At 42.3% G+C, this 26,104-nt stretch overlaps 1 protein-coding gene across 1 annotated transcript in view; it reads left to right on the top strand.

The window, feature by feature from the left end:
• LOC136875911 (uncharacterized) overlaps positions 1–26,104 on the top strand; it is a 469,584-nt gene that overhangs the window by 214,891 nt on the left and 228,589 nt on the right. The gene's annotated exons all lie outside the window — the stretch shown is intronic.

The raw sequence follows: 26,104 nt of genomic DNA on the forward strand, positions 1-26,104 counted from the left end.
ACCAGAGCTTTAAATACCAAGTAGTTTATCTTTTAACATTCAAAGTATATTTATTTCACTAGTTTAGTCAAGGGAAGCAGGACAGTCAAACCCATAAACGTTCCTGTAACGCCAATATTTCATATGGTTATAAGTGTTTTCATTTGAACGAGTGTGTTATCAAACAATACAAGTGTTCCCAGTGTTCCGTGTACATGATCGCGCGACAGTTTAGACTAGATCTATGTCTTTATACATTTTGCTTCATTGTGTGTATTTCATCCAGTCTTTTTCAGACAGAAACAGGACTGTCAAATCCAAGAATGCTCTTAGAGAGCCAAGTTTTCCACACCATTATAAGTGTCCTTATTGTGTTTTGTAATTATTTTCAATCCAGTACATGTAATTCCAGTGTTCCGTGTTCTATGAACACAAGACTGTTAGAGCCAGAACTGGGAACTTTCTAAGCTCCAAGTTCTCCTTGCCAAGTGTGTGTTGCATTTCAAGGTAATATCTATCAACTCAATGATGTATTTCCATGCAACCACCTATAGGTGCATGGATTTTTTGTTATGATGATTGTTATCGGATTCCCCTTAATTTAATTTTCACCAAGAACTGATGATGACTGCATGGGAGTCGAAACCGGTCTTCTTATAATTTAATAAATTGTTGCAATGTGTTGAATGGTGGAACATCCCTCAACCTCTACATTATTGGTTAAACGTCAACACGGAAATGAAGATCATAACTTAATAATAATAATAATAATAATAATAATAATAATAATAATAATAATAATAATAATAATTGTAGAAATTCTGATACTGTGTGCAGGCATTTCGACCTGACGACATTTACGCTGCGTGCGTGCCGATTTAGAAGTTCTGCTTTCTAACAGATGACAGAAAAACCGTTCCCTGTTTAGATAAATAAGGATAATTTTTCGTTCATTTGGTCGGGTATACAACAAATGTGTCAGCAGAGATCGTTTACATGCCGACATCGTACGAAATGGAGTACGGAATGGACTAGGAAATCCACCCTTTCGAAATCCAGTTACCTCAGTAGGGTTGGACCTACGGTCATGGAATCCGGCAACCATCACTCTACCATTGATACCCAGAAGCAGCTAAATACTACTACTACTACTACTACTACTACTAATAATAATAATAATAATAATAATAATAATAATAATCCGGCCGAGTTAGCCGCTGTGAGCTTGCATCCGGAAGATAGTGGGTTCGAACCCCACTGTTGGAAGCCCTAAAAATTGGTTTCTTGTGGTTTCCCATTTTCACACCAGACAAATGTTGGGGCTGTTCCTTAATTAAGGCCACGCCCGCTTCGTTCCCACTCCTAGGCATTTCCTATCCCATCGTCGCCATAAGACCCATCTGTGTCGGTGCGACGTAAAGGCAATTGTAAAATAATAATAATAATAATAAGAAGAAGAATAAGAATAAGAATAAGAATAAGAATAAGAATAAACCAATTCCCCACTAGCTGTGTGACAGGTTTCATCAGCTACGTTGAGATGCAGAAGCTTGTGGTTTTAGAAACCTGCAGTATTATGAAGAACGTACTGAAAAGTAGATTGACTCTTGATAACTGAATGGTCTATGGATGTCATTTCCTGTTAATAATAATAATAATAATAATAATAATAATAATAATAATAATAATAATAATAATAATAATAATAATAATAATAATAATAAAAGGATTTGAAGGATCAATAGCGGAAGAAAATCGGAAGATCAATAGCGTTTTACTAGGCTTGCATAGTAATTCCGCCTATATGAAACCAAATATACCGAGCGAGTCGGCTATACAGTTCAGGTCACGTAGCTTTGAGCTTGCATTCGGGAGGTGTTGTGTTCGAATCCCACTATTGGCAGCCCTGAAAATGTTTCCTCGTGATTTCCCATTTCCGCACCATGAAAGCCATGGAGGTGTGGAAGGTATCAGTAACCCCGGCACTTGGATGGGTAGGGTGGTTAACTCTACGCTCCGCCATCTTTGCGCCCAAGAATTAACCTTAGGGCCGTGTACACCTCCGGAAGTGGAAAACTCGCTTTTTAAATTTTTCGACTGCCTGACGGAGAATCCTTCCAGCTAAATGCTGAGGATGTACCTCAAGCCCACAGACGCTGCATTTCTAACCGAAGCCCTGTCACCTCCTTCCGTTGCCGAAAATATTCGATGTATTAGTAGGCCTATAACGCTAAACCACTAGCAAATAAAAAGAGGAAAGAACGACAACCTAATATCGGGGAATAAAATTGTGTTCTGAAGGTCCCTTTAATTTATTACTGTATATTTTTTAAAGTCGGTATGTTGCCATAAAGGGGCTGTGTACCAGTAAGTACATTGACACGGATTTTTTCTCATTTAAGCACATTTCAATGACAACTAACTGCGCTGGAATTCGTTCGCACTAACTTCGGACTATAAAATGATCGCCTCTAAAGAGTACACAACACAGCCAGCGTTACATTAAAAATCACATTGATCTACTGCATATGCCAGCAAGCTTTTAAATACATAACCATGTATCGATCAGTTTAATAAATAGCAGTACCCTTAAATTCACAAGATCCATTCACTTCCAACCACAGACATATAGTAAATAGACTGGCAGCGCTGTACCTTGTAGCATTGGTGCTAGTGAAGCCGGAAACTTGCGGCCGCCGCCATCTTACATCACTACAGGTCCACTGTAAACATACATATTACTGTGTTACGTGCAGTTTTGGTTTATGTTGTTTTTATGCACATTTCACTTTTATTTTTGGCAAACTACTGTATGATAGAATGATGAAATCCTGGGTAGTGTTTGGGTGTGGTTTTTCCTATTCACCAGAAAGAAGAACGAAGGAACAGGAGTTTCAATACACCGGTAAGTGGCTCACACGTGCTCAAGTACACTTGTTGTCTAGTTATTAAAGCTATTAAATTTATTAAAGTTGCTTAATTATGTAGGATACAGAGATCACTTCCCTTCGATGTATACTTGTTGGCGTTAGCCCCCTTGTGATGGAGTGCAGAATAATAATAATAATAATAATAATAATAATAATAATAATAATAATAATATTAATAATAATAATAATATGTTGTAAATATGTGTGTATATCTGTATAGTTTTATAATCAAGAGGAGGACTCCTTGCTTAGGCCGAGTCAGCCCATTGCATTATTTTACCGGCACAAGCCGAGCCTTCCTAAATGGATGTAATAATAATAATAATAATAATAATAATAATAATAATAATAATAATAATAATAATAATAATAATAATAATAATAATAATAATAATAATAATAATAATGTTACTGCAACACTTGGTTATAGGTTGAGTTCTAGTTTTGGTTGTATTAGTAATTCAATAATAGTGGTCTTGATTTCTTCTGCTCTTTAAGGACATGTTGTAAGGATATTAAAATTACTGTTAAAATTAGAGTGGAAGTATTAGTAAACTTGCATAAATCGATAGGTGTTAGGTTTATTATCACAGAATATTATTTAATATTTCTCACGATTTGTGGTAAAGATGTTAGTCAGTTCTATACAATATGATACTTGTAAGAAAGCAGCTGTACAAAAAGAAAATCCTTATCCATTCATTTCTTTGAAGAATAGGGGCAATCTCTATGTTTCTACAAAATATGCTGTTCATGTGTGAAAGCTTACTGAGATGTGTTTTAGAGAGAATACATGTAATGGGTTAAGCTCAGTCATGAAAGGGAGCTTACCTAATGAAGCCACAACTCCTTTGTATGAAAGAAATTTCTTTTCAAGGTTAAGTTCACATGCGTTAGATCTAAACCCAACGGATACATATAATTTCATCACTGTTCTTGAAAATACGTGTGAATCATGCTGTAAGAGAATTGAATGGAAGCAGAGCTGACCATAGATCGGTCTTAAGAGGATGGCGATTTTTAAACATTTGTAAATTGATATACCAATATCTCCTTTCTTTAACAGTAAAATAAATTATTTTAATTATCTCCTGTCTAGTTTCGGCTACTATTTTACATTAATGCATCGGGATAATGCAGTGACGTAAGATGGCGGCAGCCGCACGCTTCCGGCTTCAGAATCCTGCTGTTCATTGCCAGTCTAAATCTATATGTCTGTGCTTCCAATTGAAGTTCGCTCTATATTCTTCTCGGAGCCTCAGGGTATCAGAACATTGTCTCCTCTCGTATTACATAACCTCAATCAGCGTAGCGCAGTACATTCACTGTTCGAGTAAAGGGAATTTCCCGGATATTGTTTTTAGGACAACTAAGGTACCAGCTCTTGGATGCGCTTGATCAATCAAATGAAACATTGCTATGCTTAGCTCATACTAGGCTGTGTTCAAACAAGCCTGGGTAACTTAGTACTTCACGCCGAGTTAATTGGTCGTGCGGTTAGGGGCGTGCAGCTGTGAGCTTGCATTCGGGGGATAGTGGGTTTGAGCCCCACTGTCGGCAGCCCTGAAGATGGTTTTCCGTGGCTTTGCATTTTCACACCAGGCCTTTCGATGAGCCGTTGTAGAAGTGTAAACATGTTACGTGCCATGCCCAATGGGGAATACCCTTACAATATGAAGCGCGTTCATGCGAGTTCCAGTTACCTCCGAGAAAGCATAACCTGCTCGCCAAGCTGAGAAACGGGATTCGAGTTCTACTCTAAGCATTGCTTTAAACAACACTTTTAGAGTGTTGCATTAACCAAGTACGTGTGTATGTTTATTCCTTGCGAAATCTGGCATTGCGGTTTTAATTGTTAATGTTGCAAAGGACTGTTTTACTGTAGACATTGTTTAATACCTCGTCAAATATCCATCGGCTTGAACAACTTGTTGGAGCCGACGTGGCATTGACTCAACAAGCTTCCTAAAGAATTCCTCGTCGAGGGCAGTCTCCACCTATGCGTCTAATATAACGCCTCACAAAGCATCATGCGAACGCGGGGGAGGATGAGGCCAGTATTTCTTTATATGGCGTTTACACCTTCCCCACAAACATACATTCAGTGGGATTCAAGTCTGGAGTTCGAGGGACCAAACTGAGCAATTGAAGGGATTCTTGCTTAGAAAACCTGGCCCGGACACGACCGCCTGTGTGGATTTGGGAGATGCCTTCCATTAACTGTATTTCCACATCTGGAACGTTATAATAGAATTGGAAATGGTACGTTCATTCGTCACCAGATGGCTCACCGGACGCGGCACAGCGCTAAGTGTTCGAAGCGGAAGCTGACCGAAGCTGATGGTTCGAACGCTAGCGCTGTGCCGCGTCCGGGGAGCCATCTGGTGACGAATGAACGTATCATTTAACGTCTAAATTTTAAAATCTCATTGTTTAAGAAGCCTTTCTCGTGGACAGTCGAGATTTTCTTCTGATAACGCAGAGCACAGTTCTCTGTGAAACGAAAAGAATTTCACCTTATTTTCTTGATAGGGCATAAGCCCCAAAACCGACATCATGTCTACAAGTACGGGCCGTGAAAGCATCAATGGCAAGTCAGGTTGTATGTTTCACCAAGAGGAAACCTCCTCTCAGTTTTAATTACTGTGTTTATGGGGTGAAAGTACCTAACGAGGATCACTAAGTACTCAAAGGTTAATATAAGGAAAGATCGTCATTGGGGTAATCACATTAACGAGACGAGGTTGTCGTAAGGATGCATAGGAGAGGGCGTGTCTCTGGTACCGGTAAGACTCCAGTTAAAGTATGTTTCCAGTGTATGCGAACCTTATCGTCATTACTTGAAAAAACAATTACCGTACGGAACTCGAACCGCAAGATTCTGTATGGATCCTGAAGCGGTCACAGATAGACTACATGGAGAGAATTATCAAACCTCTTGCCATCAGGTGTTTAACTTTCTCCAGTGCTTTCATGGTTTCTCTACTAAACTGGACGTTCCTAACAAATCGCTGTTTTCACGCAACTGTTGGCGCAAGTTACACAGCTGTCACATGTCGACAGATGAAATGTTTCCTCAGTGTGCCGGTTGCATGACGCAGTTCGTGTGGTGCTCGTTTCTTTTAACAGTAGGACCGAAGACTCACAGGCAAACAATTCCTAAGTCGGCAGGCCAACTGTGTTGGGCAATTCGATTTTAGGAAAGTTTACACAAGTGAGGCTCAACTTGTACCCTAGCAGATATTTTAGATTCAGGAGGTCAAATGGACTGCATCGTTACTGAACTATCCAAGGCGTTTGAGAGGCTGGATCTTGGAAGACTACTGACGAAAATTAGACGCATTAGACTAGGAAAAAGAGTGACTGAAGGGGTGTCAACATATATAGAGGTGAAGCATTATCTGATCCTATAATGATAAAGAGGCCGAGTATTACTGGAGCTTTTTGTGGATCTTTTGCCGCTACTGGTACCATATTGTATGAACCTGCGTGTAATTGGAATGGCGGTAGTGTGGAATGTTGTGTGTGAGGAAAGGAAGATTAAGGACGTCACAAACACCCAGTCCCCAGGCCAGGGATATTAATCATTTACAATTAAAAACCCCTGACTCGGCCGGGAATCGAACCCGGGGCCGCCAGGTGACAGGCGGGGCCGGCCATTATCGGAGCTTAAATTCTTCGTTACACTTTGCTTTACGTCGCACCGACACGGATAGGTCTTATGCCGGCGATGGGATAGGAAATGGCTAGGAGTGGGAAGGAGGCAGCCGTGGCCTTAATTAAGTGCAGTCCCAGTATGTGCCTGGTGTGGAAATGGGAAACCACGGAAAACCATCTTCAGGGCTGTCGACAGTGGGGTTCGAACTCACTATCTCCCGAATGCAAGCTCAAAGCTTCGCGCTTCTAACCTCACGGCCATCTCGCTCGGTACTTTGATATTGTCAGAGACAAAAATGAGACTGATACAGGTCGATGAAAGCAACAAAGTTGCTCTAGCCCACACCAGGAGACACGGTACACTTTAAACACTACAGCTCACCAGAGATCAATCTGGGCTGTTCAACAAACATTACTTTAGCATCACACTACACTTAAATACTCGGCAACTAATACCAAACATCTTGTAGCACTTCATAATACATGCATTTGTTTACGAAATTTCCTCCTAGGGTGCATTTTAAAATCTTTGTTAATCTGTACTACACGATTATCAAAGAGTCAAATGATACCTCATTTACATTTAAATTAGTGATGGATAAATCAACAATCTCTATCCATTGTTCATTTTTGTATAGGCGACCTCGACACCAAGTAGGATCCAGTAGTTTGTCGTATGCCTAACTGTATTTGCCCCCATGAACTTACCTGCTCTATGTTCCTTTCCAGAAGAGGAAATCGCGTTTCTAAATTACTCGACTTTCCTAGCAGGAAATCGAACCTACGTCCTTCCGAGTGAATCTATCGTGCCCTTAGCATCTCGGCTAAGTAGTCAAGAAACTACCTCTGTCCTCAAAACTTCCTATTCCAAAGGTGAAAAGGTATATATTTTACAGCATCTCAACTCATACAACTATAATACTTAGGAATATGCCCCTCAGTGATCAATGCACTGAAGAACCGCGCGATATTCAACAGTCCGGTATTAGGTAGGCGAGCAAAACTCTGCAATCCATCGTCTAATACTCGTTCTTGGGAAGGCAATGCTACTTTTACGACATCGTGGCAGCTATTTTGTTTGATTGTGATAAACACCTACCTGCATTCCTCAATAAGCTCACGAACAACTCTCCAGCAGTATTTCACTTGGCACACGGCGTCCAAATTCTGATAATCTTCTAAACTAGTCACGATCTGGCCATTGACTTCATATTGGCTAAGGCGAACTCCCTCAGAGAGCGATAACCTGTCTGCCATTACGTGTTTACTTCTCTGGAGTGACCTGTGAAATCAACCAACAAGAAACGTCTTACATACTATTTAGTATTTCGGAATCTAGAAACATGTCTATTAAAGTACCTTCTCATTGAACTTAGAGAATCAACGCAGAATTACGAGCATCGCTGCTTTTAAGGAGCCTAACAGAAATATGAATGAGTGATAAAAACAAACCCAATGGCACTACAGCCCGTGAAGGGCATTGGCCTACCAAGCGCCCGCTGCCCAGCCCGAAGGCCTTCAGATTACGAGGTGTCGTGTGGTCAGCACGACGAATCCTCTCGGCCGTTATTCTTGGCTTTCTAGACCAGGGCCGCTATCTCACCGTCAGATAGCTCCTCAATTCTAATCACGGTGGCTGAGTGGACCTCGAACCGGCCCTCAGGTCCAGGTAAAAATCCCTGACATAGTCGGGAATTGAACCCGGGGCCTCCGGGTAAGAGACAGGCACGCTACCCCTACACCACGGGCCAGCATAATGAGTGTAATAATAATGTTACTTGCTTTACGTCCCACTAACTACTCTTTTACGGTTTTCGGAGATGCCGAGGTGCCGGAATTTAGTCCCGCAGGAGTTCTTTTACGTGCCAGTAAATCTACCGACACGAGGCTGACGTATTTGAGCACCTTCAAATACCACCGGACTGAGCCAGGATCGAACCTGCCAAGTTGGAGTCAGAAGGCCAGTGCCTCAACCGTCTGAGCCACTCAGACCGGCATGAATGAGTGATAGACATAATATTTCTTCAGATAAGTTCGTCTGACGAACTGCTTCACGTTAACGGTGACTTAAAAAGCAACTCTATAATTACCCTTAGGCCTTACAGAGCCTATTCTACAGTGCTAAATTTTGCGGATCAGTGTCTGTACAGTTCAATTCTCATGGCGTATAATATGAAGAAATTTAACTTTGTGCTCCATAAACCAAGTTGTCTTATTATTGTTGTAACATTTGGCAGACGTCGTTAACATGGGACGTGAGTAATCTGAATTATTATTATTATTATTATTATTATTATTATTATTATTATTATTATTATTATTATTATTATTATTATTATTATTAACAACAACAATATCAACAAAGCCATCATTACCTTCAAATATCCCTTGGATCGAGCTAAATGGAGAATGATGTGCCAGCAAGAGGACCATGCCAGACTACAAGAACAACGCCAGGAAGAAAACTAATACTACCATCGCGGCCATTGTCATAAGAACCAAGATTATTAGGTAGGTCACTTGAAGGTATATCATCCAGCGGTGTACGAATCAAGCAAGCAAAGAAAGCGAGATTGGTGTTTTACGTGAGTGTTAATCTTGTGGTCACATCCAGGGGATTTCCAGGGTTTTAGTAGAATCCCAATAAGAGGGACATGGTTTTCTTTCGAAAATCCCATGTACATTGACTGGAATTTTAACTTCAAAATCAGCAATCCTGTAGTTCTATATGACAGTCGATATCATCATCACAGTCATAGATCCTTCTGTTTTACGTGGAATCTGAACCACAGGAAGGTGACTTTACATTTAACAAATTCTACATGCATTGGCTAGGATTCGAACCGGGCCGTCTTGTTGAGAAGCCAGCAACGATGCTACTCGGTGATCTTCTTCTTCTTCACCCGCTTTACTCACACCCTGGTGAGGTCGCGGTGCAAACCGAGTCCCACGTGCGAAGTTGGCCCTGTTTTATGGCCGGATGCCCACCCTGTCACCAACCCTATTCATTATTGAGTGTTTCTCTTGTGGTTGGTAGTGTGATATGTTGTGTGTATATGAAGACATGAGTATTAAGTCAAACACAAGCACCCACTCCCCAAGCCAAAGGAATTAACCAGACAGCCTATAATCCCCGACCCGGTCGTGAATTGAACTCGGGATCCTCTGAACCGAAGGCCAAGACGCTGACCATTAAGCCAAGGAACTGGACGATGCCATTCACCTATCACACCCCATTATTACACCTTCCCATTCGGTAGAATATTAACGGCAAAGCCTAGGCAGGAAGACTGGCGAGATCAGTTTACCAAGCAATCACCAAGCACCATTACAATATCCTTAGACGTTACCATCCTTTAGATATTCGACTTTAATAGTTGGGATTCCAACACTGGTCTTATTTTCTGGATCTTATGTATAAAGCAGTCCTACTCTTGAGCTATTTTAAAAGTTTAGTTGCTTCATTGGTCCCACCGGCTCTTGTTTCCTGACTTCTTTCTAAACTTACCGGTTTAAAAGAACTCACAAGTATCTGTTCATAGGATACTAATACAATGCCGAACGGAATGTTCTGAAACTTCAAGCAGCCCAGCACGAGTGCAGGCAAATCCCGTTCTTACAAAGACAAATCCTCCACCAAAGATTTTCGGATCGATGATACCACAGGAAAATCCTGCACCATACGTTGTCCGTCCTCATTTCAACACAGGTAAAATCCATACAATATATATGAGAAATAAACATCCGTTTTCTTTACATTGCGCCCAGTTAGGACTGGCTGATTTGGATGAAGTTAGGCGCGGTTAAAATGTTTCTAACAACTTATCTAAGGGAGAGAAAGTTAATAAAATAAATATATTACTTTAAAATACCCATCCATGTGGTTAAATTGACCATTGCAATTTATGGGCGTGAATTGAAAGAAGCAGCAGCGAGCCATGTCCATTTAAATGAATATAAACTTTATACACACAAATTTTCTTTAGCTACGTTCTGTGAACACCGCGCTTGACATAATATCTTATCATAGTTTCTTATTGCCATATTTGAGTAGCATTTCCTGACTTCCTTATACCGGATGTATTTTTATGTACGGCAGCTATCAGTATCAAATTGTCCAGCTCCACCACTGAGTAGTTATTAGAGCTCGGGGCTCTCGGTTCGATTCTCGGCGGGGTCGAGGTATTTCATTCGTGATGAGGTACTTGAAACACAATGTAAGGGAAAATGCTTAAATCCCACAGTTTACACTTAACACTCAAGATCTAAGAAATTTTGCAGGGTTTATTCTTTTTACTGAATACCACAGATACCTTCAGAAATAGCTTATTAGTCTGAGGGTGGACTTACGTGTAGAAATTGTCAAGGAACCAATGCCAAGAATAAATATCTCCGAGTTGAAGAGACCCATTCACTTTTTCAATAATGATCTGTCCATTGAAAAAAAAAGGGCTTCAAGATCCGGCCTCTGATCGAGATGATGAATGAAGATTTCAGTTCGGAGTGTTTGAAGAATATCTAACGGTGGATGAAATGATACAAATATAATATACTACGGTCATAGTAACCTGAAATAGTTCATCAAAGACAAGCCTATTTGTTTTGGGTACATGTTATGGGCCGTGTGTGGATCCAGTGGTTACCGTTTCCATTTCAATCTGTATTGTAGAAAGAATCAGACCGAGGATGAAAGACAGGGTATGTTATTAGGATCCCGTTTTCTTCTGAATATGATACACTGTGGGGACAATCCTAATAGTTATATGGTGTTCTTTGACAACGTTTTTACTAACAGAGGTGTCTAAAATCATCTCCAATCCCTATGATATAAAGCAAAAGTCTGTAAGAGAGAATCGAACAGCCAACTGTTCTTTGAAAATGAGTAAGAGATAAAGAAAACCCCAGAACCTGTTGTCAAAATTGCAATATGACCTTCAGCATATAGCCTAATGTTTCAGTGTGTCCCTCAAGAAGTGAGAGTGGATGTACAATGATTGCTGTTATGCAATACAATGGAGTTTGGAGACGATCATGGGCGCCCGCAGGATCTTTTCCAGAGGGAGCGGGCACATTAACAATTTTCTTGAATATAAAAACCAATATAACGTCAGCAACATCAAATTGTTTATAGAAATTTCCAGTTATAACAGATGCTAGATGACTGTCAGTAAGTTCAGTTTATGAAATCATCTGGTATGGTATTAAACAATTGAACATCACCCTTTTGAGAATTCCAGGGGGGGGGGGCAAGCACGGGTGCTTGCCCCCTCCGTGCTTGCCCCCTCCCCCTTGCGGGCGCCCATGGAGACGATATCTTTGACGCCCAACGTCCGCATATGAGGAAGGGTATCTGCTAATCTGTGACACTTAACCTACATGTTTCCTAACCGATGATGTATTTTAACATTTTTTAATAAAGATATCTTTAGAAACAAAGAAAAGTAATTTAGGCATTAATGGGCCAAAATTCAACTTCATGTGAAGTATATCTATGAGCAAGTGCTATTTTATGGCTGGAGTAATTCTCGACAACCACACTTCTCTGGAAAGTAGGAAGGAGGAAGGAAAGATTGTGAAATGTAGAATAGAGAAGGATAGATCATTCGGTCCTCAAAGTGATAGCTGACGTCACGCAAATTTGCCTTTCTACTCTCTACTTCACATATACTTCTCATATAAAGACTACTTCAGTCCTCAATAAATAGTCATGAAGATTATATTGCTACTATCCTGGTTAATTAATCTCAGGGAGCATGATTGATCATTATCTCCACGTTGTACGTAAGGATTCTATGCTAGTACGTTACTATTCGTAGTATGACCTACATTTATAGGGCAACATGCCCCGATATTTCAAATAAGGAGCTATGCTACCGTTGCATTTCTTAAAGTGGTATGAAAATGGGAAATCGTAAAAAATATTCTTCAAGGCTTCCGACGTCGGGATTCGAATCTACTATCTTTTGAATGCAGACTTATATCAACACAGTCCATATCTCACAGTCATCTCATTTGGTAATCGTAGAAGCTATAGTCAGCTGTACATAAATGGAGGTGTTCAGTGCTAGTTTAAATATTTTCCAAGATGGTTGATGTTGTACCACTGTCCAACAAAACGGTCCCTCTCCGCAATAATGACTTAGCAAAATGTGTTCTATTCCTACTAACGAACACACCGGGGCGAAATGATAGAATGTTTGATTGAGAAGTCTGTATACCTTAACATTCCTTAATATTGACAAATCATGTTCTAAATATCGTTGCCAGATCCTTTTCTTGATTATAAAGATATTTGATTGTACTTTGAAAGAAAAATTGTGACAGATAGTCAATACGTTTTGTGTTGCGTCACATTTATTATTTTTGTTGAACGGGCTCTATGACAGCTATGCTGCAACTATTAAAGTGGATGGTGATCTTTGGGATTTTTCAATGTGTGTTGTTAAAAGGTATAAGACAAAGTTGTGTATTGTTACCTCAACTCTATAACATCTATGTCGAGTAGGCCTGCATCATCAGAAGAACATTTGACTGTTGGAATGGTGAAATTTCGTTTGGTGGCAGGAAAATCATCAACTTCCTTTTTTCTTGTGACGACGCTATCCTCATTGGTAGCGTTCGTCTAAATAATTGTGGAAAATAACACATTAAGTAAACAGTAACTGATCGACGAACTTATAGTTGAACCCAACTTGCAAAATGTCGAAAGGACTTGGAGGAAGTTAGTGATTTTGTATACCAGGCTTCAGCCATCAGCGATATGGGAAACTGCGGAGATTAAGAGATTGTCCTAGGCTGAGTGGCCATGGTCAAACTCACAAAGATCCAGCAGAATAGGGGAATATCAAGAACTACAAAGATAGGCTATGTCTAGATGGATATCTGATGTTCACCGTCTTTCTGTACGGCTGTGAGACCTGGACTGTTAAGTCTAAAGGCAAGACTCGAATTCAAACTTTCGAGATGTAGTATTGGCAGAGAATGCAGCGAATAGCATGGGCGGGAGAAAAGAACAAAATGTGACCATCACAGAAGAACTTAACATCACTTAAAGTGAGTTAGTGTTAAACTACCTCAGGTTCCGTGGGCAAGTTTTGAGGAGGAATTGGCAGAAGTTGGAAAAATACTGCTTTACAAGCCAGCCGGCGCAGCAATCTAGGGTTAACGAGCCTGTCTCTGACCCGAAAGAGGTGTACATCCTCTTAAAACAATTAACCCACCACTGCCTTAACCGGAGGCTCCGAGTTCGATTTCTGTCAAGGTCAGGGATTTTTAAAGCTGGTTCGAAGTACACTCAGCCTATGTGAGAACAACTGAGGAGCTATCTGACTGTGAGACAGTGGCCCAGGTTTGGAAAGCCTAGCATGAGGGCAGAGGGGATTTTTCGGGATGAGCAGCGGACGCTTGGTAGGCCAACGCCTATCAGGACTGTAGCGCCAAGACCTCGAGGAAGAACAGCAAGTAGATGGTTCGATCAAGCAAAGATCACCGACCTAGCTCTCCATCTTATAGCCTACTACGAAGAGCCAAAGACCACTCTTGTCACAGATGTTATAAAAAGAAAGCAAAGAAATTAGTAAAACGATTCATGATGGTGATGATGTTACGGTATTTCTGACGTCATTTCTACGCCTCTCCTTGACTAGTCAATTTAATAATAAGTTCGTGTGGCTATTTCTAGCCGGGTGCAGCCCTTGTAAGGCAGACTCTCCGATAAGGGTGGGCAACATATGCCATGTGTAGGTAAATGTGTGTTATTGTGGTGGAGGAAAATTTTATGTGTGGTGTGTGAGTTGCAGCGATGTTGGGGACAGCACAAACACCCAGTCCCCGAACCAAGGGAATTAACCATTTAAGATTAAAATCCCCCACCCGACCGGGAATCGAATCCGGGACCCTCTGGACCAAAGGCCAGAACGCTAACCATTTAGTCATGGAGCCGGACGACAAGTCAATTGATGTTGCCAGTTAAGTAATTTTGTTAGGTTCATTCACATTTTCAAGATAAATTAATAAAATAAGCGTTTCATTTATCGGGCAAGTTGGCTGTGCGGTTAGGGGCGCTCAGCTGTGAGCTTGCATCCGCGAGATAATGGGTTCGAATCCCACTGTCGGCAGTCCTGAAGGAGGTTTTCTGTGGTTTCCCATTTTCACACCAGGCAAATGCTGCGGGGCTGTACCTTAATTAAGGTCACGGCCGCTTCCTTCCAACTCCTAGCCCTTTCCTATCCCATCGTCGCCATAAGACCTGTATGTGTCGGTGCGGCGTAAAGCCACTAGCAAAAAAATTAAATAAAAGCGTTCCATTTGCTACAGATCATTAAATACCTCGGGATCTTTCTGTTCGGTTGGATTAAATTTGCCATGAAGCACTTTTCAAATGCTGTGAAGTCAGTGAAACGTTCTATGTTGGCTTTATTACTAGAATGAAATGGTTTGCACGAAAAGCTTCTTAGGCATATATTTATATTTGTAGACAAATTATTATTTACAAACGGATGCTGATGGACTGAACTGTGTTAGTCGATTCCTTTAATATGACATTTATAAAGTTCTGCCCAACATATTCCCAAAGGCTGGTTCGATCCCCAGATAGCATTATTAGATGGAAAACGCAAAAAATAAGCGATGACGGCACTGCAATGAGACTTACTAGGCGAAAGAATTTGTGAGGTATTTTACCATTGCTTTCTGAGCCAGAACATGCTGCTGTCGCTCCACTGACAAAGGTAGCAATAACTTTCGTAGTATCTAAAGGAACTAGTCGTACTCTGAATGTTACTACTCTGGACCACTCATACTGTACCGAGCTCAGTGGCTCAGAGCACTGACTTTCTGAGCTGAAGCTGTAGGGTTCAATCTAGTGATATTTGAAGGTGCTCAAAAACACCAGCTTCGTATCGGTACATTTACTAAGCATTCCTGTAGGAGAAAATGTCGGCATCTCAGCGTCTCCAAAAACGGAAAAGGTAGTTACATACATAGGCAGCCCATACATGTCTTCATTGTAGACTGTTAAGGCTTTCGGCGTCCAGTTTGCAAAAAAAGTAGTTAGTATACGTAAAATCAAATAATAATAATAATAATAATAATAATAATAATAATAATAATAATAATAACTAAAACCTACATCTGTTTTACAGTCAGTGATCGGGTCAGGGATGGAATGAACGAAGCCCCCATCTTGCGGCGAGGATAGGAATTGTGCGGGCTGCCGAGGCCTATCGCACTCCTCTGCGGAAATGAAATGATATTGGAGAGGGTTGCTGGAGTGAAAGATGACAGGGAAAACCGGAGTACCCGGAGAAAAACCTGTCCTGCCTACGCTTTGTCCAGCACAAATCTCACATGGAATGATCGGGATTTGAACCACGGAACCCAGCGGTGAGAGGCCGACGCGCTGCCGCCTGAGCCACGGAGGCTTCAATAATAATAATAATAATAATAATAATAATAATAATAATAATAATAATAATAATAATAATAATCTGGTGGCCATGATCGTTAAGACGTCAGATCTTTATGGTCAGACAGCGTGGTTTGCTAGTTCGAGTCCCATTGGTGGGGGAAAAATCACCATCAGAATACCGGCTGGCAGGGCAGAAGAGGTAGCGGCATACAATTTTTAATCACTTGGTTTAGTGGGAAAAGCCGGGGTTCATTTCCAAACCTCTCCGTGGTTTTCATATGGAGTGGGGGCATGTGACTCTGTTGATGGTGATTTGTGCGTCGGATGACGACGTAAAGCCTTGAGCAGATACCTTGGTATTATTCAACAGCAGTAGGCTATGTGCCAACACCGGGGTTTACGTCTCATTACCTCACTATCAACAGACCACTCCAGCGCCCACAAACCATTAAAAGTTATGGCCCCATGGCTAAATGGTTAGTGTTCTGGCCTTTGGCCCAAGGGGTGCCGTGTTTGATTCCCGGCCGGGTCGAGGATTTTAACTTTCATTGGTTAATTCCAGTTACTGTGTACCGACTTCAGCATGAGAATTCATCACAGGTAAGGCCACGTCCTCACAGACACTCAGGTAGCCTATACGGCATCAATTCCGAAATACCTGCACCAAGCCTCTTCGGAGGCCACATGAAATTTTATTATAATTTCTTTTCTCGATTTTGTCCCTCTTAGGACAACGTATAAAAACTGACAAAACTAATTTCCGTTTGTTTCTTGCTTTCTTTCTTTCTTGCTTAATTATTTCACTGTGTTTTTGTCCTCCTGTCGATTTTTTTTTTTCGGGGCGTCGACTGATGTGGGTCTTTTGCGCCTACTGGCACCTGCGTGTAATTGGAATGGCGGTAGTATGGAATGTTGTGTGTGAGGAAAGGAAGATTAAGGACGTCACAAACACCCAGTCCCCAGGCCAGGGATGTTAATCATTACAATTTAAAATCCCTGACCCAGCCGGGAATCAAACCCGCAGCAGCCGGATGACAGGCGGACGCGTTGCCCCTTACACCGCGGCGCCGGTCTGTCGAGATGTCATTCCATTCCTTCTTTTCTTTCTCCTGGACACCCTTGAACTTTTGTATCAATCTCCTAAAAGTTGCTCTGTCCTGTATTTTATCTGCTGCTATTCCCATCTCTGCTATATCTACTTTGCATCCACTGATTGCCATTCTTACTCGTGTAGACATGATGAAAATTTTGTTTTGTCAGTCTGGCATTTTCCACCCTTATATGTGACCAAAGAACTTAAGTCCTCTTTCTGATCGTATCTTTCTTTCATTTTCTTTATTTTTGGTGCTCTTCGTGTGTAACTCTCTAGTTTAAGTCTTTAACTAGCGCCAGATTTTTCTTAGAATTTTTCTTTCCTTTTTCTCTAGCTCTTCTATTTCTCCTGTTTTTATGGAGAACATACACTCTGTAGCATAGAGACATTCTGGTTTAATCACTGTGTTGTAGTGCCTGATTTTAGATTTATTATTATAGGCATCCTTGGTCAGATGGTAAGCTTGTTCCAAATTCCTTGCTCTTGATTTATTTGTTTCTTTGTCCAGAGCATTCATTTCAATTCCTTCTTCCAAGTACTTAAACTTATTTACCGTGTCCATTTTTCATAATCTATCCATTAACGCTGTAGGTGAATGTCCAATGTTAGTCATAAATTTTGGTCTTCTCAAAAGATATCTGTAGTCCAAATTTCTCTGCAATATATTTCAAAAGGTGGAGCTGGATAAGTGTTGTTTCTCAGAAATGATTGTAATATCATCAGCAAAGGCTAAACAATTTATACCCACCACTTTCAATTTCGACCCTAGACTTTCAGCTTGCTCGCATCACCCTTCCCAAGGCACAGTTAATAACAATCGGAGACAATCCATCCCCCTGTTTCACACCAGTATTAACTGAAAATTCCCCTGAGATCTCTCCCATGAATTTCACTCTAGACTTTGTCTTTGTTTTCAGTTTGTTTTACGTCACACCGACGTAGAAAGGTCTTATGGCGACGATGGGATAGGAAAATCCTAGAAGCGGGAAGGAAGTGGCCGTGGCCTTATTAAGGTACAGCCCCAGAATTTGCCTGGTGTGAAAATGGGAAACTACGGAAAACCATCTTCAGGGCTGCCGACAGTGGGGTTCGAACCCTTTGTGCCCATGAGAGTATCTCTGATTAGATTGATTGACATTGCGTAGTCTACTCCTAATTCTTCCAGAATGTGAAATAAGGAAGTTCTATCTATTGAATCATAAACTGTCGTGAAATCCACGATTATGATGTAGTTCTTGCTCTTGATCATTATGTCCCGTGTTATTGTTTTCAGATTAAATATCTCCTCCATGCACGACCTGCCTTTTCTGAACCATCCTTGATATTCACCTATTTACTTATCCACTATTGGTCGGGCTGAGTGGCTCAGACGGTTGAGGCGCTGGCCTTCCAACCCCAACTTGGCAGGTACGGTTCTGGTTCATTCCGGTGGTATTTGAAGGTGCTCAAATGCGACAGCCTCGTGTCGGTAGATTTACTGGCATGTAAAAGAACCTCTGCCTGACTAAATTTCGGCACCTCGACGTCTCCGAAAAGTGTAAAAGTAGTTAGTAAAGCCAATAACATTATTATTATTATTATTATTATTATTATTATTATTATTATTATTATTATTATTATTATTATTATTATTATTATTATTATTACGCACTATATGCTCAATCCTGTTTTGGAGAGCTTTTGTTAAGGCCTTATATGTGACTGATACAAGGGAGGTTCCTCTGTAGTTGTTGACATCTTTCTTATCACCTTTATTGTGTAGAGGATGTATCAATGCATTCTTTCAATCTTTTGGAATTCTGCCAAACGTCTTTCATTTACTCCCTTTCTCGATTACCATATTCTTTCCACAACCCTGCCACAATCAAATCCTATCCTGTGGCTTTATTATTCCTTAGGTGTTGGATGATGACTTCTATATCTGTCTCATTAGGTGGTTCCGAGTCTCCATTTTTAATTTATGGTTGATTGAATGTAAGCCTTTCTCCAGGCTCTTTGCAGTTCAGAAGTTTGCCAAAATTTCAAATTTGTATTTATTATAGAGTCCAATATTTCCCTCTTCGTCCTTAAAACCGAGATTGGTCGCTTAATATTTGATTTCCTCTTTAAATATTTTGTGAAAGTTTCTCGCATAGTTTTTAGTGAAGTCTTCTTCAATTTAGGCGAGTCAGCTTTTTTCATACTTTTTTTGATGTCTGCTTTCCGATTATCTTAAATTTTTGAAACTTCTCGTTCTTTTGACACTAATGCCGTCTTTTTTCATCATTATTATTATTATTAACTTCCATATTGCTCCAGCAATAATGGTGAGTGAAATTTCAGTACAAGGCACATTTTGCACTGGCCTGCTCCAAGAGACATGCAAAAGTACTGTACATGTCAAAAAATAGCAATAGGCAGAATTTCTATATTATACACGGTAATTTTCAGTTACTCTTTTTATATGAAACATAAAATGTGATGACCTCGTCTTACCAAGAAAAACTTAACCTTTGATTTGCTTCACTTTAGTTTTGTTTTCTTCAGATCGAGTTATAACTGTCTCTCACGTTCCTGATGTACTCTATATTAATTATTTGAACCACAAAAAACAAGCAAACCAAAACAAAGTCGATGGCAGTACAATTCTGACAGGTCTTGGCCTGACAAATGACCGGTTCTCAGACCGAAAGTCTGTAGATTACAAAGTTATTATTTATAGAATTTGCTTTACGTCGCGCAGAAACAGATAGACCTTATGCCGACGATGGGACAGGAAAGGCCTAGGAGTGAGAAGAACGCGGCCATGACCTTAATTAAGGTACATCCCCATCATTTGCCTGGTGTGAAAATGCGAAACCACAGAAAACGATCTTCAGGGTTGCCAAGAGTGGGGTTCGAACCCACAGATTACGAAGTGATGCGTGGCCAGCGCGATAAATCCCCCTGGCCGTTATGCTAGGTTTTCTAGACCGGCGAACCTTTCACCGCCATATAGCTCCTCAACTGTTCTCATGTAGACTGAGTAGACTTTGAACCAGCCCTCAGATCCATGTAAAGATCCTTGACCTGACCGGAAATCGAAAACGGGACCTCCAGGTTAGAGGCACGTTCACTACCCCCTAGATCACGGTTGCTGGCTGTTGAACCACAAAGCACCCTTCATTTAAAAATACCTTCAAGAGTTCAGGTATATTATAATATCTTAATATAACAAAATACACTGACTGACAGAGCAAATGCAACACCAAGAAGGAGTGTTCAGAACTTTATGCCAATTGCAGGGTAGACTGACGTCACTGAGGTATGCTCATGATGTGAAATGCGCCGCTGTGCTGCGCACGTAGCGAACGATAAATGGGACACGGCGTTGGCGAATGGCCCACTTCGTACCGTGATTTCTCAGCCGATAGTCATTGTAGAACGTGTTGTCGTGTGCCACAGGACACGTGTATAGCTAAGAATGCCAGGCCGCCGTCAACGGAAGCATTTCCAGCAGACAGACGACTTTACGAGGGGTATGGTGATCGGGCTGAGAAGGGCAGGTTGGTCGCTTCGTCAAATCGCAGCCGATACCCATAGGGATGTGTCCACGGTGCAGCGCCTGTGGCGAAGATGGTTGGCGCAGGGACATGTGGCACGTGCGAGGGGTCCAGGCGCAGCCCGAGTGATGTCAGCACGCGAGGATCGGCGCATCCGCCGCCAAGCGGTGGCAGCCCCGCACGCCACGTCGACCGCCATTCTTCAGCATGTGCAAGACACCCTGGCTGTTCCAATATCGACCAGAACAATTTCCCGTCGATTGGTTGAAGGAGGCCTGCACTCCCGGCGTCCGCTCAGAAGACTACCATTGACTCCACAGCATAGACGTGCACGCATGGCATGGTGCCGGGCTAGAGCGACTTGGATGAGGGAATGGCGGAACGTCGTGTTCTCCGATGAGTCACGCTTCTGTTCTGTCAGTGATAGTCACCGCAGACGAGTGTGGCGTCGGCGTGGAGAAAGGTCAAATCCGGCAGTAACTGTGCAGCGCCCTACCGCTAGACAACGCGGCATCATGGTTTGGGGCGCTATTGCGTATGATTCCACGTCACCTCTAGTGCGTATTCAAGGCACGTTAAATGCCCACCGCTACGTGCAGCATGTGCTGCGGCCGGTGGCACTCCCGTACCTTCAGGGGCTGCCCAATGCTCTGTTTCAGCAGGATAATGCCCGCCCACACACTGCTCGCATCTCCCAACAGGCTCTACGAGGTGTACAGATGCTTCCGTGGCCAGAGTACTCTCCGGATCTCTCACCAATCGAACACGTGTGGGATCTCATTGGACGCCGTTTGCAAACTCTGCCCCAGCCTCGTACGGACGACCAACTGTGGCAAATGGTTGACAGAGAATGGAGAACCATCCCTCAGGACACCATCCGCACTCTTATTGACTCTGTACCTCGACGTGTTTCTGCGTGCATCGCCGCTCGCGGTGGTCCTACATCCTACTGAGTCGATGCCGTGCGCATTGTGTAACCTGCAAATCGGTTTGAAATAAACATCAATTATTCGTCCGTGCCGTCTCTGTTTTTTCCCCAACTTTCATCCCTTTCGAACCACTCCTTCTTGGTGTTGCATTTGCTCTGTCAGTCAGTGTACATTCATTAGCCTACAGTACGTAATTCACTTTCTTAAACATAAACAGAATTATGCGTCTAGCCTTGCGTGTTAGGTCGTAGTTTGCTTGTCAAAATAGTTTACTACCTGTGGGTCACTCTGTTACGAAATGTTATCATCTGTGTTTAATCTTAGTAAAGCTCACAGAGATAACAAGAAACTAATTTGTACCGCTAAAATGATGAGAAAACATTGCTGCTACCCATGAAACAAAATAAATGAACAGTTCACACTTTCGATAATTAGGAAGCTTTACTATTCCACATTGTAGTCCACTTGCCATATTGTCCAACTCTCACTTAGCATATGTTAGCATCAGTCGAGAGTGACAGTTTGTCAATAGAAACTGCGAGGTCTCGCGTCACGTGCAGCGGTTTCACTTTTCACTGTCCTCCGTCTAAAATTGCCGTTCTCAAGTATTTGTTATTACGCTCAGTTTCTCCTAGTTAGGCTGCGCTCTGGACAGTCATAATGTCCTTCACAGAGTGAAGCGGAATAAGATGGTCTCAAGTCGAGAGTTCTTTCGGGGACCTACTAAAACGAAATTTCTCCGTTGTCGGATCGGTCAGTGCATCTACCTTGCTCGAGAAAAATAGGATAGCCTAAAGTAGGGCTGCGACTCAGGCGGAAGAAAGCTTGCCTTTCGATCCGCAGGTTGGCAGGTTCGATCCCGGCTCAGTCCGGTGATATTTGAAACTGCTCAAACAGCCACTCTCTTCTCGACAGATTTACCGGCACGTAAAGTAACTTCTGAGGAACAAAAAATTTGGCACCTCGATATCTCCGGAAACGATTAAAATAGTTAGTGGGAGGTAACAACACGTGAAGGCTAGAAAGGTCACACATGTTTATGGCGCAGAAAATCATAGGAATTTCAACTTTATTCTTATTGCCAAGATGTAGATGTCAAAAAGCTTTTCAGACGTTTTGCTCTATTAACCAGCGTTTCGTCTTAGGTCTGACACTAGATTCATCAGAGTGGGATGTGTCAGACCCTACCCACTGACGCTGGGGTGTATGCAGGTGAACTTATCAGAATCCCTTATAAGAGGCACAGTCTGATAACTGCATACGAGAGATAAATCTCCACAATGGAATTATTGCCCGCCTAGCAATTCCGAATGTCATTTTTGACATGCTCTATTGGTGAAAAATATCTAATTTCCTCCATGGGAATTTAGAATTTTCTATTCAAGATGTAGATGATCATCGACATTGAAGGTAGTTATTTATCATTTTTAGTGTTGAGAAAATATATTGGGCTCGGAGACTGAGTGTTCATGTTATTAAACTTCTATTCACCTACATACAACACATCACACTTCCTACTATTACAGAAATACGCAGTAGTAATAGATTCCTGCATATAGGGTTGGCTTCAGGAAGGATATCAGGCCTTAAAACTGGGCCACATCTGCCTCAACTGCCGACCTTACTAAACTGGAGAATAATTGGTACCGAACATGTTGGCCGTGCGGTTTGGGGTGGGCAGCTGTGAGCTTGCATCCGGGTGATTGTGGGATCGAACCCCACTGTCGGCAGCCTTGAAAGTGGTTTTCCGTGGTTTCCCATTTTCACATCTGGCAAATGCTTGGGCTGTACCTTAATTAAGGGCACGGCTGATTCCTTCCCATTCCTAGGCCTTTCCTATCCCACAGTCGCCATAAGACCTTTCTGTGTCGGTGCGACGTAAAGCAAATTATATATACACTGACTGACAGAGCAAATGCAACACCAAGAAGGAGTGGTCAGAACTTTATGCCAATTGCAGGGTAGACTGACGTCACTGAGGTATGCTCATGATGTGAAATGCGCCGCTGTGCTGCGCACGTAGCGAACTATAAATGGGACACGGCGTTGGCGAATGGCCCACTTCGTACCGTGATTTCTCAGCCGACAGTCATTGTAGAACGTGTTGTCGTGTGCCACACGACACGTGTATAGCTAAGAATGCCAGGCCGCCGTCAACGGAGGCATTTCCAGCAGACAGACGACTTTACGAGGGGTATGGTGATCGGGCTGAGAAGGGCAGGTTGGTCGCTTCGTCAAATCGCAGCCGATACCCATAGGGATGTGTCCACGGTGCAGCGCCTGTGGCGAAGATGGTTGGCGCAGGGACATGTGGCACGTGCGAGGGGTCCAGGCGCAGCCCGAGTGACGTCAGCACGCGAGGATCGGCGCATCCGCCGCCAAGCGGTGGCAGCCCCGCACGCCACGTCAATCGCCATTCTTCAGCATGTGCAAGACACCCTGGCTGTTCCAATATCGACCAGAACAATTTCCCGTCGATTGGTTGAAGGAGGCCTGCATTCCCGGCGTCCGCTCAGAAGACTACCATTGACTCCACAGCATAGACGTGCACGCATGGCATGGTGCCGGGCTAGAGCGACTTGGATGAGGGAATGGCGGAACGTCGTGTTCTCCGATGAGTCACGCTTCTGTTCTGTCAGTGATAGTCACCGCAGACGAGTGTGGCGTCGGCGTGGAGAAAGGTCAAATCCGGCAGTAACTGTGGAGCGCCCTACCGCTAGACAACGCGGCATCATGGTTTGGGGCGCTATTGCGTATGATTCCACGTCACCTCTAGTGCGTATTCAAGGTACGTTAAATGCCCACCGCTACGTGCAGCATGTGCTGCGGCCGGTGGCACTCCCGTACCTTCAGGGGCTGCCCAATGCTCTGTTTCAGCAGGATAATGCCCGCCCACACACTGATCGCATCTCCCAACAGGCTCTACGAGGTGTACAGATGCTTCCGTGGCCAGCGTACTCTCCGGATCTCTCACCAATCGAACACGTGTGGGATCTCATTGGACGCCGTTTGCAAACTCTGCCCCAGCCTCGTACGGACGACCAACTGTGGCAAATGGTTGACAGAGAATGGAGAACCATCCCTCAGGGCACCATCCGCACTCTTATTGACTCTGTACCTCGACGTGTTTCTGCGTGCATCGCCGCTCGCGGTGGTCCTACATCCTACTGAGTCGATGTCGTGCGCATTGTGTAACCTGCATATCGGTTTGAAATAAACATCAATTATTCTTCCGTGCCGACTCTGTTTTTTCCCCAACTTTCATCCCTTTCGAACCACTCCTCCTTGGTGTTGCATTTGCTCTGTCAGTCAGTGTATTTTTTAATGAGAATTGGTGATGAAACATCGCGCTAAGCTGTCGTTAGAGCTCAAATAATAATAATAATAATAATAATAATAATAATAATAATAATAATAATAATAATAATAATAATAATAATAATAATAATAATAATAATAATAATTTTATATACAAGGATTTAGATCAAGATCAATCAATCAATGAATCAATACTGATCTGCATGTAGGACAGTCGCCCAGGTGGCAGATTCCCTATCTGTTGTTCTCCCAGCCTTTTCTTAAATGATTTCAAAGAAATTGGATATTTATTGAACATCTCCCTTGGTAAGTTATTCCAATCGCTAACTCCCCTTACTATAAACAAATATTTGCACCATGTCCTCTTGAATTCCAATTTATCTTCATATTGTGATCTTTCCTACTTTTAAAGACACCACTCAAACGTATTCGACTGCTAATGCCATTCCACGCCATCTCTCCACTGACAACTCGGAACATACCACTTAGTCAAGCAGCTCGTCTCCTTTCTCCTAAGTCTTCCCAGCCAAAAATTTACAACATTTTTGTTACGCTATTCTTTTGTCGGAAATCACCCAGAACAAATCGAGCTGTTTTTCTAGGACTTTTTCCAGTTCTTGAATCAAGTAATCCTGGTGAGGGTCCCATACACTGGAACCATACTCTACTTGGGATCTTACCAGGAACTTATGTGCCCTGTCCTTTACATCCTTACTACAACCCCTAAACACCCTCATAATTATGCGCAGAGATCTGTACCCTTTATTTACAATCCCATTTATGTGATTCCCCAATGAAGATCTTTCCTTATAATAACACCTAGATACTTACAATGATCCCCATAAGGAACTTTCACCCCATCAACGCAGTAATTAAATCGGAGAGGATTTTTCCTATTTGTAAATTCAAGACTGAGTCCTGGAACAGCGTTTCCTCACTTGTCAGTCGCGTGAGGCCAATTGGGGAACTGCGTGGCACTGATATCTGATAGGTGGTGGTGGTGATTATTGTTTTAAGAGGAAGTAATACTGAGCAACCACCTTATCTAAGCATTAAACGGAAGGGAAAACTAAGAGGTCTATTCCTTCGAAGAATGAAGATATCGCCAAAAGAAAGCGGATACCGTGGATGTATTCTACCGCCTCCCGCACGCAGAGCGAATTCCGATATCTTCAGGCCATCATTCTGGCAATCCAAGACTTTTAGTGGACTGTACAGTATGTGGGAAAGGACTTTTAGCCACTAAAAGGTTAGATTGCAAAAGCATT

The sequence above is a fragment of the Anabrus simplex genome, chromosome 6, assembly GCF_040414725.1.
Source record: "Anabrus simplex isolate iqAnaSimp1 chromosome 6, ASM4041472v1, whole genome shotgun sequence".
Lineage (NCBI taxonomy): Eukaryota > Metazoa > Arthropoda > Insecta > Orthoptera > Tettigoniidae > Anabrus > Anabrus simplex.